At 43.5% G+C, this 17469-nt stretch overlaps 1 long non-coding RNA gene across 3 annotated transcripts; it reads left to right on the forward strand.

The window, feature by feature from the left end:
• The first annotated feature begins 71 nt into the window (after window positions 1-71).
• Window positions 72-16561, forward strand: LOC308482098. 3 transcript variants are annotated; one of them, XR_013989000.1, is made up of 4 exons: window positions 72-166; window positions 974-1485; window positions 3784-3904; window positions 16412-16561. It is a non-coding gene; the product is annotated as an uncharacterized lncRNA (long non-coding RNA). The 3 variants fall into 3 exon arrangements; XR_013989001.1 differs by lacking the exon at window positions 16412-16561 and adding an exon at window positions 6944-7340 and having other exon boundaries at window positions 73-166; XR_013989002.1 differs by lacking the exon at window positions 3784-3904 and having other exon boundaries at window positions 75-166.
• The last annotated feature ends 908 nt before the right edge of the window (window positions 16562-17469 follow it).

A 17469-nucleotide genomic window follows, 5' to 3' on the forward strand; every position in this document is an offset into this window, starting at 1 on the left:
CAGTGCAATCCTGTGATGTAATAACAGCACTGGGTTACTTATTATGATGCTGTTCATGGTTTCCTAGCAGAGAGAAGGAAAATCAACAGCTACAGTTTTTAACAACATGCAGCGATGTTGATGCCATTTGGCACTTGTATCAACACTTTTCTCTGAGCTTTCAAAGGTGGGTCAGTATTGCTATACATTATTTCCCAAACTTACAGGGAAGCTTCACCTGTGATATTTTACCTGACTCAGCTGTGGCCAAGTCAGCGGGCTGCCCAAGGGGCACAGAAATCACTGTTTTAAAAGGGAAACGTCTCCGAGAAAAGTGGCAGACCAATGCAGATTCAACTGCTTTAGTTAGTCCTCGCTGATTTTGATAGAACAGACTTATATGTACTTACAGAATCTTTAAACACTCAGCTAATGGCCATTTGTAGGCAGATGTAAGCTTTCCGCCTATGAGTTCCTCGCTGGTTGCTTCCGTAAACTAGCTGCTAGGTGCACAGTCAAAATAAGACACCAATCTGCTATAGTGGGAAGCTGGATTCTATCTCTCCTTTAATCTTCCCTGGCAACACTGGCAAAAGCTGAGAGGCCAGTTTTTTGACCTGGACTACATATCATCGCTTGATCAGCTCTGTTCTGTTTAAACATTATAAAAGACCTATCCCTTGGTTGAGATATCAAAAACAGCATGCTTGCAGTCCACGGCTCTGTCAAGAACAATGAGTGGCATCCGGTCTCCTTCTGTCATATGTAGAGATTGTTGGTTGTTCATTTGAGGGACAATGTCAGAAGGAGCAGAAGCTTAAAATGCCACCTTGATGGTGGACCATTAGATGGCTGTGACAGTGCCACTCGGCAGGTATATTTGGAATGGGGGATTTGTATGACTCACTCTTGTATCACAACTGAGGGCTTATCTGTATTAATGGATACGAAGGCCGGGTCAGAGTAAGTTGGAATTTTCATCTGTATTATACAGTGTGATGCTCTGGCAGTTTTGAAAGGCTCCACTTCAGCAGACCTCTATCATTTCTAAAGACAAAACGCTGAAAAACAAGAGCATCTGTGATTACTTGCATTCCTCCAGTATTACAGGTCAGCTAAGCCAACGCTTATCATTATAAATCATTTTATTTCCACCGTTGTTGTGGCTTGAAAGCGTTTAGTTATAGGATCAGGAGGCACAGAAGCGAGCGCAGAGAAATTTGAGAACAGGGTTAAAATGAGGAGAGCAGCCATGATCGGGTGCTGTACTTATTACAAACCTGTCACTTCGAGTCACCTTTCTTGTTAGTTGTTCCTTGCCAAGCAGTGGAGTGTGGCAGCCGGAATGCGGGGAGCCGGAGGTGAAGTTACTGTGGGAGATCAGACTTGGAAAGGTGCAGAGATGCAAGACCAGATAGAATGTGAAGTGGAGCACAAGATTCTCACTGGCGGGAGACAAAGCAATTGAGTAACAAGCACCACCAAAAGGGGAAGAAATACATCAGGGTAAGATAATGGAACAGATGAGAGCTCGGTGATATCATGTTGTACCGTGCCTTTCTAAATAAGGTGTTTTATAAATAAACAGTATTTTATTTGTTTCCAAAATATTTTACTATTATGATTATGATTATTAAAAAAAAAAAAAGGTAAAGATAAAGAACCCCGGATGGTTAAGTCCAGTCAAAGGCAACTATGAGGTTGCGGTGCTCATCTTGCTTTCAGGCCGATGGAGCTGGTGTTTGTCCACAGACAGATTTCTGGGTCATGTGGCCAGCATGACTAAACCACTTTTGGTGCAGCAGAACACTGTGGCAGAAACCAGAGTGCACAGAAACGCTGTTTACCTTCTTGCCGCAGGTGTACCTATTTATCTACTTGCACTGGTGTGCTTTCGAAATGCTAGGTTGGTAGGAGTTGGGATGGAGTGATGGGAGCTCACCCCGTTGTGGGGATTCGAACCGCTGACCTTCTGATCAACAAGTCCAAGAGGCTCAGTGTTTAGACCACAGCCCCACCCGTGTCCCGCACTGTTATGGAACATTCATTCCCAGACATCAGTCAATGAGAAAGTTATTAACAGGTAAGTGTAAGTCAGCCCAGGGTTAAGTGGTTAAGTTAGTGGAAGGTTTACAGTACAATTCCATGCATGTCTACTCAGAAGTGTGCCCTGTTGAGTTTAATGGGGCTTCCTCCAAAATAAGTGGGAATAAGATTACAGAAACCAGAGCGCACGCAAAGGCCGTTTACCTTCCCGCCACAGTGGTATCTATTTATCTACTTGCACTGGTGTGTTTTCGAACTGCGAGGTTGGCAGGAGCCGGGATGGAGCGACGGGAGCTTACCCTGTCACGGGGATTCGAACCGCTGACCTTCTGATTGTATTTGCTTCTGGGTTACATTGGTAATAAAAAAGGTAAAGGTAAAGGACCCCTGGGCAGTTAAATCCAGTCAAAGGCGACTATGGGGTTGTGGCGCTCATCTCACTTTCAGGCCGAGGGAGTTGGCGTTTATCCGCAGGCAGCTTTCCAGGTCATGTGGCCAGCATGACTAAACCGCTTCTGGTGCAACGGAACACCGTGACGGAAACCAGAGCGCATGAAAACACTATTATTATTATTATTATTATTATTATTATTATTATTATTATGGTTCATGACATAAAAATGTGAGATATAAAGTACAAAATACATAATACAACAAAAACAAACAAATAACCCCCACCTCTTCCCACAAACACATATTAAAAGGTGTTCAAGGTTAATCAACCAAAGGCCTGGTTGAAGAGGAATGATATGGGAGATACATGTTTTGTTGCAGCTGGGGCAGAAGAAGGCGTCCGGTTTTGCTGCTGCAGAAGCACCATGGCGTTTCCTCTCTCTGCGCTCCTCCTGGTGGTCATTCCGCCTCTGGTCACTGCTATAAATACATGACATGATTGCCAGTCTCCAGGCACCTTAGACGTACCAGCAGTGTCTAAGGCTGCCGTTTCCAACCTGGTGCCCTCCAGATATTTTGGAATACAACTCTTGGCTTTTTGTTGTTGTTGCATATACTATTTTTTATATATATATACTGAAAACCCTGCTTTTCCTGGATTGAGCATGCATTAAACGCATTAAACACACACTCCTCTCTTTCATAATGTGGACAGAAAGGGGTTCTATTCCTCCCCCCTCATGGACACTTTTTCTTTCTTCCTTAGTTAGGCAGAGAGCCACAGCAAGGCTGTCTAATTCATCTTCTCCCCAGCTCTGATTCCTCATGTTGAGGGTCAATGTGTGTTGCGCAGTAGGGCATTGATTTGCTGCATGTAGCTCGCCTTCCTTTTATTTTTCATCATTAGTACCTGACTCAGTACCTGGTGACGGGCTGACTGCTACCACCGAGATGATGCTATGAAGAACTATTATTTTTTTCCCAACAATTGAGATGAAACGCCTGGGTGTGTGTTTTTTTAAATTTTATTTAAAAAATGATTTGGTAAGCCAGCTTGACAGCTGGATCATTAGAGGCATGAAAAATGCATGGGGTATTTAAAAACAACAACAAAATGTGGCTGATACGCTGTGCTTGCAGGTAACAGAACAAATCTACATTTGTAAATTGTCTCCCAAAAATCAGGAATCCAGGAAAAGAAAATGCCTTCGGTCTGTAGAAAGGAATTTATTTAATTAATGAAACCTGCCACAGCAATTGACATAATACGTACTGTTCTCTGGTCTTTGCTGTAGACCACTTTGAAAGGCCCTTCTTCCATCTTAGGGATGATAATGTTTATGTTTTTTTCAAAAATAATCTTAGGAATGATAATGCTACAGTCTTGTCAGAGAAAGATGCTGCACATTATTAAAGAAGTCGTGATCAAAGAGAATGGCACTTCAGATTCCCGAAAAATGCATTCAGAAGGGAAACTGGATGTATGGTAGGAGTAATATAAGCTTTGCTTTTGCACTAGGAACCAGTCCCAAACAAAACTGATCTTAGCCTCATATCTGAAGCACACAAAGCAGTTGTGTGTCGAGGTCCCCAGGGCCACCCCAATAACTCACACATCACACAGAAATTTTTCTTTAAGGTTTTTGGCATAATTTTGGCCACAACTTTATTAAAATACAAAAATGTGAGTGGTTGCTTAGGCATTGGTTGTGACTATCTGCCCCATGGGGGACAGACTGACATTCCACATGCCTGCGAAAGTCAGAAAAGGGGAATACACTTGGGGGTAGTGACGGAGCAGGGAACCTGCCCTCAGCCCTCCCCAAATGCAACCAGGGGCTCTTGCATGGCCCTAGCCCCCTTGACAGGGTGGACAAAAGCAATAGTGAGCCCCTATATTCCTTTAACGGAATCCCTTGCAGCAGCAGCATTAGAGGGGCAGGCACAGCCAATCCATGCCCCTCAACCAACCAAACCATAAACCAATGCCTAACCGCAACCTTACAAGTTGTGACGATTTGCTATGCAGTAGGAAAAAACCAAATGGCCCCAGCCAATCAGCCAGATGGACAAAATTCCTGCCGGGCCCCTGCCCCAAAAGCAGATGACCCCATAGGCATAGCAAGGTCAAAGTGAACAACCCTAAATATAGGGAGGGGGGGGGGACGGGCAATCTGATGCACTGGGCAAAAAGAGGAAGCTCTACACCCCGTGCAGGGAGTTATAGCATTTCTGGCTGTCAGTCAACAAATGGCAACATTAACATCTTCCCAACAACAAGGGAAGCCCAATCACATCAGTGGCCAACGATCAATTAGCCCGCCCCACAACTTTGGAGTGTCCTGTCGGCCCCCACTGCAACAAGTGCTCTCCATGAAGGAGAACACACTTAAATGTAAAACTAGGAGCTTGGCAGCCTCCATGATGTTAGGATATTTCCGTTCCACCTTAAAAGGGAGCAGGCTTTGTGAGTCACAGAGTCTGCGTATTTCCTGTTCACAGGAAGTTTATGTTTTGTCTATTGCTTTCGTTTCTCTCTTTGTGCCTGAGACACCGAAGCAGGCAGTCATGTTTTCTTTGTTCTGACCAACGCTGAATAAAATTGTAAATAATGCTCTCCTGCGTGCATCTTTCGCTGTGCATTATCTGCTGATAGAGCGTGCACCAGCTCTGGAATGTGGCAAGCTATTTCTGGAGCTCGTGTCACTAATTGAATGATATTGCGTGTCTACGGGAGGTTGATGGATCGCAACGGAGACGACGTGGGGTCATGATGGACTCTGTCTCCCTGGCAGTATCCCAACACATGAAGCTAGGAACTTGGACTGATTCTTTTCTGCTGCAAAGAGAAGTGTGATCTGCAGGGGAGAAGCATCCTGGGGGAGGGGGTGGTGACTTGTGCCTAAGAAGAGGCCATTCCAACATTTTCTCTCTCCAATTCTCGGGTGAAAATGGAAGAGGCACACTGCTTTGCAGTTAGGTCTATCAACCTGCATTGGTGTGTTGCCAAAATCAACTTGAAACGAGCCTGGAAGCACTGGCTTGAAGTGCATCCTCGAGGCTCACCGGAAACATCTGCTTAGCAACGTAGATTCTCCTGAGCAACAGGTGTCTTCATCAAGGCATGTTTGGAGAGATGGAGCTGAATTTGAGGCACTCAGTGTTGGTCCGTGTGGCTGCCAGAATATGTGGAAGTCTGGATGAAGCAGAGATCTGTAAATAGTTTTGTTTCTAGTTTTATATGTAGACCAGTAGTGCTATGCAACTTGTAATGTAAATACTAGAGACTTTAGAGAAGAACTGGATGGGTGAGGTGGTTATTCCTTGGTAATTCATCAAGAGAAGGCTGGACTGCCGTGGTTGTGAAGATGCAGAAAGACTTTCTGCTTAACTCTGCTGAGACAGAGAAAATAAACCCCAGGAGTTGATGCTTATGCAATAACAGCCTGAATCTCTAGACCCATGTTTGCCACCAAACATCTAGCTTCAGTCAGAATGGCCAGGAAAATGGATACATTTCACTATTAAAAGGCTTATGAGTCCTGCTTTAAATGATCCGTGGAAAATATCGCCTTAGACAGTATACAGTTGCTAGCATTGCTTTTTAAAAAATGCATGAATTGGTCTTTGCATGCCTAATGTAAGGTTGTGCATTACTTTGTCACCATAATCAGCAGCAAGCTGCTTTCCTATGTGCTACATGGCAAATAGCATTCTGGACAATCCAAGCTGGTCATTAAAAATGTATATTTTGGGATTTGGATCTCCAATGGCCTTAATTATCTTAAGTTTTTCCAATACCCTCTTTCTGGATACCGTGAAGAGCCAACAGATTTTATATTGGTGGTCATTGCGTTGCACAAGGCATGTTTTCTCTCCCCCCTCCCCAATAAGCCCATCTTGTATGAATATAAAGCATTGTTATGCTGCCTTGCTTATTCAATAAGCACTAATAAATAGAACATGCAAAAAGGTAGTGCTGTTTTTGAATAAACAAGATAGCCAGAATACTAGCAATGGTTAGTAACAGTACTACAGATTTTCTCCAATTGGATTGGCAGATTAAAAGTTCCTTTGGCGTACATGTATTATTCACAGAATAAAACAAGAGCAAAATGTGTAGATTAGGTAGAGAACAACTCCCTATATTCTGGTCTGCTCTTCCAACCTTCTGACAAGAAACAGCCTAAGCTTCCTACACAGGACTGCCTTTGCACACTATATATGTTTGATATTTGTACTCAGTATAAAAAAAGAAATCAATCTGAAAATCAGCTTTGTCAATAACAGGAGGATGGTAATTTAAAATATATTAAAATGCAGCTTAAATTTTAAATGTAACAATGGCTGAGCTTTGCAAAGAGTTAGTAAGTATACCAATCTGCTGCAACAAAAATAGCAGTGCCTTGTGATGCCCTGAAGACAAATAGATTTATTATAGCATAAACTTTGTTGGAGCTGAGTTCTACAGTAAATCTATTAAGTTTCTAAACTGCCACAATAACTCTCTTCTTCTTCTTTTAAGGAATGAAGTTTGGGTGAATCCAAATTTTTAAACCAGTCCCACAAACCCCACACTTTATTGAAGCTAACAGGCCTTTGAACAGGCAGTCCTTCCGTAACCTCTGAAGAGATGCAATCTAGTGAATAAGAACACATTGCAAACAGACTCCTGTTCTCCTGGGTGTAGATCAAACTCGAAAACAGTGACACTTCCATTTATGAGAGCGACTTCAAAGATGCAGTTATGGTCACGACTTGTAAACAGAACTCCTGTAGCAAGCAAAATGGTCATTAAAAACAAACAAACAAACAAGCAAACAAACAAGAAAATTATTTGCTACTTCTTCATTTTAAAGTCTTTCTGCCTAGGGCTCGTTGTAGACAGAGACTGGGGCTGGCAATAACTGAGATTTCACTTTAAGTCAAGTGAAGAGTTTCAAGTACAGTGGTACCTCGGGTACTGGAACAGGTTACTTCTGGGTTTCGGCGCTCGCACATGTGCAGAAGCACTAAATCACGCTTTGCGCATGCACAGAAGCACCAAATTGCGACCCGTGCATATGCAGACATGGTGCTACGGGTTGTCCGCACGGATCACGTTTGCAACCCAAGGTTCCACTGTACAAGCTTTATATAAACTATGTTAAAATCAGGACAAATAACTTGTCAACTGCCCTGGGAAAAACGGGATACCCTGTTTTTTCTCGTGAGAGGGCAGTGGCCAAAATGGTCGCAACAATCTCACACAATTTTGGAATGCACTTTGTCTGGCATGGTGCCCCATAACACACGTTTTGGGGTGCCATGCAAGTTCACTGTCCTGGAAAAAGCACTTTTTGCAGGGCAGTGATCTTGTGGGGCACCCTGTAAGGTAAAAACCCCCACATAAATCTTGCCATTCTCTCCGAAGAGAGTGATGCAATGACTCTTGCATTGTGTAACTGTATGATATTCCCAGCCCAAGCAGAGGAACTGGTCCCATCAGTGTTGGGGCTGGAACTTGCATCCTAGAACTGGTGCAAAAGGGCAAATTAACCCTTCATCTTTTTATCATGAATAATTCTACTGGATTCGTCAAAAAGCTGCCTGAGCACAGACGCAAAGACTGCTTACTAACCAGTATTTTGTTCACAGCTTCAACAAGTAAACACTGTTCTGTCAGTCAGGTAATAATGGGATGTAAGGACTGCTATAACCCTCCATGGGTTTTCCCTAGGTTTGGGTCACATTTTTTTAGGTCCCATTACTTGCCCCCTTTGTTATGCCTGGTTCCACTGGGGGCTGGGCAAAATTTGGAAGTCAAAAGTTGGAAATCTTGACAGTGTGGGTTTGGGTGGGTGGGGATTTCCAGGGAAAGACCCAAAACAACACAATGAGGAGAGCATTGCCTAAGTGAAGGGGCTGTTCATTACAGAGTGCTAATTACAGAACTGTAAGTTTGCCTTCCTATTTTTGTTTTGTTTAGAGAACAATTTCCCTCTCTTATGAATTCATGGAGCTGAATCACTCTGCATCCTTGCACTACAACCTGTTATTCATTCAGTGATGTTTTCATTTTCCAACGCCCTGTCTGACTTTGCGCATAAGTTTGCAAAGTGGTGTAATGCATCATTTATGTTTTCCCACCTTTCTTGACTGATAGCCTTCTTGACTGTCAATTGCATGGTAATATTCTGCAAAGGGAAGAAAGTATGTGTGTGCCTGCATGGGAGATTTAGTTGTCCTGGAACTCAAGTGCATCCACCTATGAACAAATGCACAAAATAAAAAGCATAAGTTGGGATTACAGAAGATCATTTGATAGACAACAAAGGCCCCAAGAGAAGGCATTTAGAGATGAGTACGGGAATAAATGAAGCAAGTGTGATCTACTTAGCTGAGCAAGAGTCTTTGAGCAAAGGGGAGCATAATAGCAAGACTTCTCTTACTAATGAGATGGTGCATCTATAATATATATTATAATGAAATTTCCAAAATCGTAATTATAGGGATGGGGTTGTAAATGCCAACTACTGTATAACGTGACAATCTTTCCTATTTTTTTAAAAAATAATTGCTTACTATAATAAACAGCTTAACAAAATTCATCATGTAACTCCAAAGGTTTCATTACAACTCCAAAGCCTTCAGTAAAAACTGTTAGGAACTGGATAATGTTTATGTGGCACTGTGGTCTAAACCACTGAGCCTAGGGATTGCCGATCGGAAGGCCAGCGGTTTAAATCCCCACGACAGGGTGAGCTCCCGTTGCTCTGTCCCAGCTCCTGCCAACCTAGCAGTTCGAAAGCACACCAGTGCAAGTAGATAAATAGGTACCGCTCCGGTGGGAAGGTAAACGGCGTTTCCATGCACTGCTCTGGTTTCGCCAGAAGTGGCTTAGTCATGCTGGCCACATGACCTGGAAAAACTGTCTGTGGACAAACGCTGGCTCCCTCAGCCAGTAAAGCGAGATGAGCGCCGCAACCCCAGAGTCCTTCGTGACTGGACTTAACTGTCAGGGGTCCTTTACCTTTTTAATGTTTATATATGCTATACTGGCAAGTTGCAATGCCTGTGTTAAATGTGTCTTATATACATCCCTGAATCAAAATCGAAGATTGGAGGAGCAACTCCACCCAAGCATCCCTTTGTACACATGCAACCAATCCTTCCATTGTAGTGAAACCATTCCAAGAAGGTGAGACCCCCATGGCCATTTCCAGATGACCTGTTTATTGAGCATTCATCCTGGTTTGTTTGCACAAAGTTTGCTGGGAGGTTAAATGATGCCAGCTATTTATTCAGTATTCATTCTTATTTGTTTGCTGGACAGAACTCCAGCCAAGTAGTCAGCCTGTACTTTATGAGCACTTAGCTGCCACCCTGAAGCTCTCATGGTAAAAAAATGGGAGGGGCTGAACCTAGCAACCGATTTTCAGTATTGCACCTAGCACCAGCTGAGAAGATCTCCCACAGCTGGTGTTCTGAAGCTGTTGCTGTCAAAAAGGAAGTGAAATACCAGTCAAGGAACCATCTAACTTGCTTTTGACACCCCTTTTTTGCACTATCTGCCTAGATCCTACTATATTGCTGCCATTTTGAAAGGAGAGGCAATGAAATGTACAAGTGTCTTTACTTTATTCACCCAAGCTCAGTTGTGTACATCCGAACCAACCCTTTCCATCTGCAGGCGACTACGAAAGGGACAAGAAGATCTGCCACATTTACTAAGTTGCCCTGAACACAATAATAATAATAATAATAATAATAATAATAATAATAATAATTTATTATTTGTACCCGCCCATCTGGCTGGGTTTCCCCAGCCACTCTGGGCGGCTTCCACAAAGACCAAAAATACACTAAGATGTCACACATTAAAAACTTCCCTGAACAGGGCTGCCTTAAGATGTCTTCTGAATGTCAGGTAGTTGTTTATCTCTTTGACATCTGATGGGAGGGCGTTCCACAGGGTGGGCGCCACTACTGAGAAGACCCTCTGCCTGGTTCCCTGTAGCTTTGCTTCTCGCAATGAGGGAACCACCAGAAGGCGCTCAGCGCTGGACCTCAGTATCTGGGCATATATATTTGTTTTTAGTAACTGTGAGTTGTCCTAAAGGTCTGGATCAGTGCTTGAATTATTGGGATGGGAGCTGTGAGGAAGACAGGATACCCAACAGCTTCATCACCTTACTCCCTCCAGATTATGCCATTTCTTTCCCTACTCTGTAGCCATATTAAAATGGTATCTAAGGAGACCATTATAAAAAGTTAAAGGCAGCGTAGTACCCTCAGCGCTTCCTAAAATTTGTTCACTGCCTTGATACTGAATGCAACATTCAAAAATACAGAACCCTAGTTTCACTGGAGCCGGCCAGTTTTGCTAAACTACATGTTATTTCCCCTTTAGCAATGGGTATGGAAAACTGCATGTAAGCTACTTCATGTGATGGCCTGGGATCCGGACTTGGAGGCTGAACCTGAGGAATCCCAGTCTGCACAGGAGTCCCTGCCTCCAGAACCAGCTGAGCTGGGGCTGGGGCTTGAGCCTGAAGGGTCCTCACCTGTGCTGGATCCTCAGGTGCAGGCACCAGCTGAATCTGCTCTGGCTCCTGAGGTGATGGAGGACCCATTGCCTGCAGGTGCTCCACTCCCAGCCCCGTCAGGGGAAGCTGAGGTTGTCTCTGGGTCCGGTAACCCTCCAGCCTCTCCTGAGCTGCAGAGGCTCGGGGCAGAGAGGAGGAGGGAGCTAAGTTCCCGCAGGAGGAGTGCTCGCCTCCAGGCCAGGAGAGGCGAGTCACCTGTGGACCGGGGCTGCCCTATGCCTCGGGGCAGATAAAAGCCAGCCAGCCCCAGTCCCAGGTTGCGGGAGCAACATTGCTGGTAGCCTGTTCCTGCCTGCCCCCTGTCCTGCTCTTCCACCAGAGTTCCTGACCTCACCTGACTCCCTGCCTTGGACCCAGCTTCAGCCTTGATGGACAGCCTCCATACCACACCCTTGACTTCGGACTGGACTCAGACCTTGCGCATGGTTAACCCTCGCGACCAGCACACTTCAGTTCTATTGACTTCAGCAAACTAAATGTGTGCCGGTTTGCAGCCTTTGGTGGTAGGCATTTTTGAAATACCACAAAAGGGAAATGGTAGCAGTGCCAAGAGAGCCAAGGTTATGCAAGGTCGTACAATTGCTTTGAATTCTTCCTACTGTGATTTCCTCCCCATCAAACCCCCGGTACAACTATCCTCACAATGGCACATATCTAATTAAAGTCAGTGGCAATTGAACAACCGTGCACCCAGACTTTTATAAAAGATGATTTATGTGTCTGAATGAAGACTGTAATCCTGGTTTTCTTATTCAATTAAATGTTTAAGTGCTCTATAGCATTCAAATGAAGGTTAAGTTCTAAGTGATTAAGATTAGTTGCACTGAAGAGTTTTTAACAAGACAAGACTTATATGATAACCTGGTTATAAAATCTGAGCTTTTCAGAGCGGTGAAAGGTAACGGTAGGGAATGGACCTCCAAGGTTGCTGAAACTAGTGAGATTTACCCAGGGCTATGTTTCTAGAGTTTTCTTGGCAGGGATACTGGAGTAGCTTGCTAGTTCCTGCTCCAGGTGGATCACGTTTGGTCAAAATTCTCCACTATGACCTGTCCATCTTGGGTGCCCTGCTCGGCATAGTTCATAGCTTCTCTGAGTTATTCAAGCCCCTTTGCCACGGCAAGGCAGTGATCCATGAAGGGGGCTGGATGAATCCCTAGCTGGAATTAAGATTGCTGGAAGAAAGATCAACAACCTCAGATATGCAGATGACACAACACTGATGGCAGAAAGTGAGGAGGAATTAAAGAACCTTTTAATGAGGGTGAAAGAGGAGAGCGCAAACTATGGTTTGAAGCTCAAATCAAAAAAACTAAGATCATGGCCACTGGTCCCATCACCTCCTGGCAAATAGAAGGGGAAGAAATGGAGGCAGTGAGAGATTTTACTTTCTTGGGCTCCATGATCACTGCAGATGGTGACAGCAGCCACAAAATTAAAAGATGTCTGCTTCTTGGGAGAAAAGCAGTGACATACCTAGACGGCACCTTAAAAAGCAGAGACACCACCTTGCCAACAAAGGTCCGTATAGTTAAAACTATGGTTTTCCCAGTAGTGATGTATGGAAGTGAGAGCTGGACCATAAAGAAGGCTGATCGCCGAAGAATTGATGCTTTTGAATTATGGTGCTAGAGGAGACTCTTGAGAGTCCTGTGGACTGCAAGAAGATCAAACCTATCCATTCTGAAGGAAATCAGCCCTGAGTGCTCACTGGAAGGACAGATCCTGAAGCTGAGGCTCCAATACTTTGGCCACCTCATGAGAAGAGAAGACTCCCTGGAAAATACCCTGATGCTGGGAAAGATTGAGGGCACAAGGAGAAGAGGACGACAGAGGACGAGATGGTTGGATAGTGTTCTTGAAGCTACCAGCATGAGTCTGACCAAACTGCAGGAGGCAGTGGAAGAAAGGAGTGCCTGGCGTGCTCTGGTCCATGGGGTCACAAAGAGTCGGACACGACTAAACAACTAAACAACAACAAATGTTTCCAGAAAAAGATGTGCTGGAACTCACCATGAATGCCTCCCTTGTTCTCTTATAAGGGCAATGGCGTCCACCTGAGTGGTGCAGGAACTGAGTTCCAGTGAGTTCCACCTGAAAAAAGCCTTCCACTAAATAATCCGAAATAACAATGGATGTGATTACAGTGATAGGATGTGAAAGCTTCATATTTGAAGGTGTAATTTCATCCTTTGTCTTATTTTCTTTTCTGTTGAAAGCAATGGCTGGAGCAGTGTGAAGATTCCAGCAAGAGTTCTCTGCAATCATTCAAGGTCTAGCAAAGCAGATTCAAGTGAGGCCAAGTAGGGCAGATTCCAGGTTTTAGCAAGGCAAAGCAGGGCAATTTTTTTAAAAAATGATTTTCAGGTTTATACATTTCAATAATTTTACAGTCATTTTAACATTTCAAAACATGACTTCCCTCCCCCTCTTTCTGCAGTTCTTTGAATTTAATTTTAATATCTTCTGCATATCCAAATTAACTTAATTTGTTCATTTATTCATCTACTTTAAATACATACTCTTATGAAACTGCAGGTTATTACAATAATCCTGCCAATGTTCTTATCTGTTTAAAATTTGTCTGTAAATATTCAATAACCCATTTCCATTCTTTTATAAAAAGTTTGTTATCTTGATTTCTTATTTTTCCGGTAAGTTTTGCCATTTCTGCATATTCCATAAGTTTTTGTACCCATTCTTCATTTGCTGGGACTTCTACTTCTTTCCATTTTTTTGGCAAGTAACATTCTTGCTACTATAGTAGCATAGATGAAGAAGTTTCTGTACAATTTGGGTAGTTCTGTCCCTATAATTCCCCAAAGGAAAGCTTCTGGTTGTTGTTGTTTTTACAAATGTTATTTTAAACATCTTTTTCAATTTATTATATATCATTTCCCAGTAAGCTTTAACCTTACTACAAGACCACCACATATGATAAAAAGAAACTTCTTTTTCTTGACATTTCCAACACTTATTTGATTTAGATTTATACATTTTCGCCATTTTACTCAGTGCTAGATACCAGCAATATATCATTTTCATATAATTTTCTCTTAGACCATAACATGCTGTAAATTTTATATCAATATTCCACAATTGTTCCCATGCTTCTTATCTATATTATGACCAATATCTATTGCCCAGTGTATCAATGAGGATTTTACTTGCTCATCCTTTGTCTCCCATTCCAGTAATATTTTATACACTTTAGACAGCACTTTTACATTCCAACAGGTCTCGCTCTAGTTATGATATTTGTTACCCAAGCAGGACAAAGTAAGGCAAAGTGGGAGTTATGGCATGGCTTGGAAGAAGTTCAGGATGCACAGAATTCATTGGATAGCCAAAGCTGGAAGCTCATAGGAGTAAAGCTCAAATAAGCCAGATTTAGGATGGTGTGGGCACAGAGCACAAAGCTGAAGGGGTGCATTTTCATCATCTACCGTATTTTTCGCTCCATAAGACACACCTGACCATAAGACGCACCTAGTTTTTAGAGGAGGAATGCAAGAAAAAAAAATATTCTTTAAAGGGAGTGCTGAGCAGAGCCTGGGATGCATCCCAGGCTCTGCTCAGCGCTCCCTTTCACGAGCTGCGTGGAGCGTGTGTGCGGCGCTCGCAGGCTTTTCTGCGAGGTGGGGGAAGGGACAGAGGGGCTAAGCCAGAAGCTAGAACAGCAAGAGGGAGCACTGGACAGTGATCCCTCTCACTGTTCTGGCTTCTGGGATAGCTGTGCAGCCTGCATTCTCTACATAAGACGCACACACATTTCCCATTACTTTTTAGGAGGGAAAAAGTGTGTCTTATAGAGCGAAAAATATGGTATATTTATATGGGTACCTAATCAAAGTTAGTGGGGGTGCCAAATGCTGTCCTTGCTGAACGTACCGCATTACCCAATCCACCATAGCTCAAATGTTGACTCAGCAGCAAAGCAATCCAAAATGGAGTGTTAAATAGAGCTGCAACTCAACCTGGAAACTGAAGACAGAGAACAGTTTAGTATAGCGATTCTGATGACCAAGCGGAATGCATTAGCACTGCACCGAAGAATAAAGAGGTTTGATGAGTAAGGAGGAAGGGGGGAAAAAACCACTGGAAGACTGACAAAAGTCCTGGTAGAGTCATTTTTTCCTGCTTATATAGAAAGGAGAAAACCGGGGTGAAAAGATCACAAGGGCTGCCTTTGCCACAATTGTCTGAGAGATTTCCAGCCCCTGTTAACAATAATTGCTGTGCGCTTGGCTCATCCCTGTTATCTTAAAACGTAGGTTGCGGCAGGAAGGATAAGGACACGCCATTTCACAGGCTATCCAAAGATGCAGCATGAACTGGCAAAGGATGACCTCAAGAAACACCCTTAGCAGGAGATGGCACAGCGTGACAAAAAAGGAAGCAAGGAGGAAAAGCATAAAATAGGGGATTGCCACTCTTGGCCAAGGTTTCAATACCATATGCTTCTGTCTCTGTGTTTTGCTTGTTCAGAACAAAAAGTATTGCTGTAAAACTTGCCCCACCAGATGCACACTTCCTTCTGAACAGGAGTTGGCTGCCTTAAAGGTCAGCAGATGGACAGGTGATGGATAAACCACTAAGCTGAACAATCACACCCAAGAGTCAGTATTGTTAGGCGTTGGAGGTCTTATTGGAACACGAGTGCAGGAGAAGTTGGAGAGGCTGGCTGAAGTTTACTTAACGCTTTCTGATCCCAGAGACACACTCCTGGCTGTATTCACCAGCATACATCCAGTGGAACAGACTGTGCATTGTTATTAGCTGAAATAATTGACTGCAAGAGCTGCAGCTACAGCTAATTTAGTCAGGATTACTGTCTCGGGCTGTAGCTCCCAGTACTCTAATAGAGGTCTTGCTGAACAGTAATTATTGTACATGCCTGTCAACTACAAGAAGTATTTTGAGATAGTTTTTATCATCAGACAAAAAAGTGCTGGAATTATTTATAGGTGCAACCAGAATATAATAAATGTTAAAGCAAGGCCGACTGTTTTGCACATTTAAAACCTAGTGAATTGTTGGGACTGTGAGTTGATTGGTCTGTGCAGAATTCCTCCTTTGGAGTAGATTAGCATAGGTAGTGTATTAGGGTTGTTCTGTGGCAAGTATTGAATTAAGGTACTAAGCCTGAAGACCATGGAAGTGTTTAGTATCATTGCTTCATTGACACTGAAATAGTGAATGGCTGTGTGTATTGCTGAGAAAGTTTAACATCAGAAAATACCACTGCAATATACTAAGGTCTCTGAACTCCTTGATGGGTTGATTATTAACTACTGGTTTTTTTCTGCTAGCTAACATGAGTGTTTAACCTTAAATCAGGTGACAAAAGTATTTGGTTGCAAATCTCCATTTTGAAAGAGTGTTGCCTTATTCTTTGTTCCCAGGCTCTGTGGAAGTAAAGATGTATACCGTAAGTGACCATCTCCAGTGAGTGAATACAGGCAAAATGGAGACAGTAAGGAGAGAGAGACCTTTGATTTTTAGATCTATTTGGAGTATTTCATATTTCATATTCAGCTGAGTGATTACTGGACTTGCACATGATCTTCTGGATATTTTGGATTTACTGTTTTCTGTTCTGTTTTGGAGAAAGTAAAGCTTTAATTAAACTTATGGGCTTTGGCAATGTTTTATTTCCCAAAACGAACCAGTTTTTGTGCATCCAGTCACATTAAGTTGCACAATATTAACATCTGCAATAGAGAGAGGAAGGTGGCAGAAGAGCTGGGGCCTCAAATAGCTGTAAGGTAGGAAAGAAAGTGGGAAAATGGGAACATTAGCGCTGACCAGAGGCTTCTTCCCCCATTAGAGGATTGGCAGAATGAGGGGCCCTACATCAAATAGGCTAGGGATGAAGAACCTGTGGTTCTTCAGATGTTGTTTGACTAGGTAAAGGTAAAGGCACCCCTGACCATTAGGTCCAGTTGTGGCCAACTCTGGGCTTGCGGCGCTCACCTCACTTTATTGGCCGAGGGAGCTGGTCATGTGGCCAGCATGACTAAGCCGCTTCTGGTGAACCAGAGCAGCACACGGAAACGCCGTTTACCTTCCTGCCAGAGCGGTACCTATTCATCTATTTGCACTTTTATGTGCTTTCGAACTGCTAGGTTGGCAGGAGCAGGGACCGAGCAACGGGAGCTCACCCCGTCGCGGGGATTCGAACCACTGACCTTCTGATCGGCAAGTCCTAGGCTCTGTGGTTTAACCCACAGCACCACCCGCATCCCTACAGCTCCCATTATCCCATCATCATGCTACCTGGGGTTGATGGCAGTTAGATTCCAACAAAATCTGGAGGGAATTGGTTCCCCATCCCTGCCAGAGATACTGCTAGATGAGTCTCACTCTACACAGAAGCATAAGAGTGAGATAGAGGAATATTGGTAGGGATGGAACTTTTGTCATGCTTAAAACAAATTTGTATGAGATGAGGCTGTTTGCC

This window comes from Podarcis pityusensis (assembly GCF_964106645.2).
Source record: "Podarcis pityusensis genome assembly, chromosome: 7".
NCBI classification, from domain to species: domain Eukaryota; kingdom Metazoa; phylum Chordata; class Lepidosauria; order Squamata; family Lacertidae; genus Podarcis; species Podarcis pityusensis.